The following is a 3,219-nucleotide window of genomic DNA, read 5'->3' as shown; positions in this document are numbered from 1 at the left end:
AATCAGCTGACGGCTCGGCGGTCACGTGGCCCCGCGCAGCTGCCAAACCCGTTGTGAGCAGGGGCGGAGCTAAATCAGCTATCACCATGGGTGACTGCTCGGCCCCCTCAGTCCCACCCAAACCTGCAAGTAAACAAGCAGCTCAAAACAACAGCTGCAAATATAATTTTTGTTCATTTACTGAATTATTATTTACTATTTTATTTAGGTCAATACAAACTTTTGAATTTTATTTTTCACCCCACCCAACCATAGGAAAACAATTTAATGCAACTTTAGATACAATGTTGATCTTCAACTTAGTGCTCTTTACTCACTTTAATGAGGTCTAGGAGCATGCATTTTAACAGAACTAGATCATGATGATTTCGAAGGCTTGGCTCATAGTTTCGGTTACATATCAGGAAGAAGCAAAACCAGTTTGCTGATTTAGTTCTCAAGTGGGGATGTCTATTCCTGGTTCCAGAGAGTGACTACCCTATGTTTTACTTGTTAACCTGTTCCAACACCCCTGACTCCATGGTGAAATCACCGCTTCATGTTCTGCAAAAGACTATTGATTCAACTCTGATGTGCTGGAGCAGAGAAGCCTCTAAAACAAGGAGGACAGTGGCCCTCGAGGACATCCCTGTTCTAAAGGATGTACCAGATGGAAAAATCAGACTGTTATGGCTTTGACATGTCATCATTGTTCTACCTGATACTGCAAGACAAATAAAATAAAATAAAATAAAAAATAAATAAAAGTCAAATATCAAGAAAAAAAAACCCATATTGTTCCTTCATCTTATGCCGATCAGTGTTGCACGCTTAGGTGCTGATCAATTGTCGCCATTTTGATCTTTAAATTTATTCACAAACAGTCTTTATTCAACAGGTAGCCTATGGCTCCATTTAATCATTTATTTTGTTAAAATATAGCCAATAAGGGTTTTAATCCTAAATACAAATCTACACAATGTTTTTTTAATTAACTCCTAGAATCTTTGGCAGAAGAAATTGCAAATAATAATAAATAAAAAAAATTGGAAACTTAACACCTTATTTCCTGTTGTCATTAAAAATCTTCAGACTGCAGTAATATAATAAAAAAACTAAATAAAAATGTATTAATTGTGAAACATGAGTCCATCAGAAGACAGTGATCAACAGGCTATAAACATTTTGTATATATTGTCTGGATTTTCTGAGATGTTCATTAAACATATATTATGAAATTAATAGAATAAAAAATATTAAGTAAGAACATCTGAACATGCATCACATTTTTGACTCTTTTTGTATGAGTGTTTTTGTTCGTGAGTTATATTGTAATCTTGTTTTTAAGTTGCTTGAGATTCCTACCCTCCATTTTTCCTGGTTTATGAATTTCTTTAATGACATTAATCTCAAAATCTCAGCTGTGAAAAACTGCCATGGTTTTGTGGTTTAAAGAAGGATCTTGATCCATCACACTTGAGGAGCAATGGCTCGGGCGAGCAGCTTCAGTTCCTCGTGCAGCAGCAGCGGCACCGTCACTGTCTGAATAATTTTCTGTCACAGCCCCTCCACCACCCCCTCTAGCCTTCTTCTCATCTGTGCCTTGATTCCATCTTCCTACTTGTATTTTCAGGAAAAAAAAAAGTTTTTAAAGCTTAACTGCAGCTATGCCAACACTGATGAGCCTTGCAATCAGTGCACTCTTATTGCTGCTTGAATTACTGACTGAGAAATTATAATCAGAATGGCAACTAAATAGATCCAGAGCTAGTTTCAGCTCTTTTTTATGATATCTGTGTGTATTCAGAGATTATTTGGGCCTTTAAATGCTTGATGTGACTTTATCATTTCTGAAAGGATGAAAGGGGTTACTGCACCTTTGCAATTTGATAACACGGTTTTTTTTACAAAAAAAAAAAGCATTCAGAGCTCATTTAGATACTACCTAAATGAAATGTCAATATAATAAAAGCTCTAATTATTTTGTTTACATTATGATAAGCACAACACGTTATTATTTTGTGTTTAAACTGCAAATTGGATCCACAGCAACAGAACAATGTGGTTAAAAGTAAATCTTTGCAATTCATCTGATATCTGTTTCATTTACTGTAGAGTGTGTGAGTTTCTTCTGTGAGACAAAGGAAAAAATAGATTCATAAAAATGTACGCCATATTTCACACACTGTGCCTGTTATGTACTGTATGTGCACGAAGGACACAGTTGTAAAGTGACCTCATGTTTCTGGTTTTCATGTCCCATACGTAAAATCAGGAATACAAATATAAAATGCTTCACTTCTTGGATACACAACATGTGCCATTCATTGGTTTTTATATTTCATTTTTTAGATATGTGCATTTTAGTCTTATTTTTCTTACGTCGTGCTTCAGGTTTTCTTATTCGGGTGCTGGGAAGAGACAGGAAGTTCTGCTGTGATGTGTGAGGGCAGACAACGGTCACAGAAAGCTGGCTATGCGTACTCCTTTGAGTATCTTCTGAACAAATCTCTTATATTAAGCTATTAAAACTTAAGCAAACAAATGTAAATTCATTCAAATGTGTACAAAAACTATTAAAGGCTGTGAAACGACTTGAGTCTGACACATGTGCAAAAGCTTGACAACTTTAAGCTTGTGTAATCTGCATGAGATTGCCTAATCTATGGTTGGACAATATTTCTTTGTGAGATCATGTAAAAAATAAAAAATAAAAAAAATAAAAACTTTTTTTTTTCATACTGATGCATGAAAACAAATCTTTTCTTTGAACAGTTGTCTTTACAAGCCTGTTTCCAGCAGATTCAACAAAGGTACACAACAATCAGACCAGATGGATGAGACAAAACAAATAGTGGAGACAAAATCTTTTGAATTTGTTCATATTATCTCATCATAAAAATGACAAGTTGTAGACTGTATCTGAAGCTCATAAATGAGTCAGTCAGTAACACCAGCAACACATCCACCCTTCGTCCTCACATATGTGCAGAAAAGAAGGAGGCTGTCATGAGAATGTACAGAAATAATATGAATGTATAAGCACTAAATACTAAACTGAAACTAGAAGCTACTGCAAATAGTTTGGCACAAGATGGCTAATACAGCTCAACATAGAGGAAGAAAAAAGAAACTTTAAATGAAAGAGTTAAAAACTGTTTAAACTCACAAACTGTAGATGTTTTGCAGTCTAAAAAAATATAAAACATACACTGAACCTTGATAGATGTTTGCTGAACT

This window comes from Nematolebias whitei, chromosome 9 (assembly GCF_014905685.2).
Source record: "Nematolebias whitei isolate Nwh7 chromosome 9, NemWhi1, whole genome shotgun sequence".
In the NCBI taxonomy this organism is placed as follows: domain Eukaryota; kingdom Metazoa; phylum Chordata; class Actinopteri; order Cyprinodontiformes; family Rivulidae; genus Nematolebias; species Nematolebias whitei.
The sequence above is the reverse complement of the archived record's forward strand: the minus strand, read 5'-3'. Positions refer to the sequence as shown.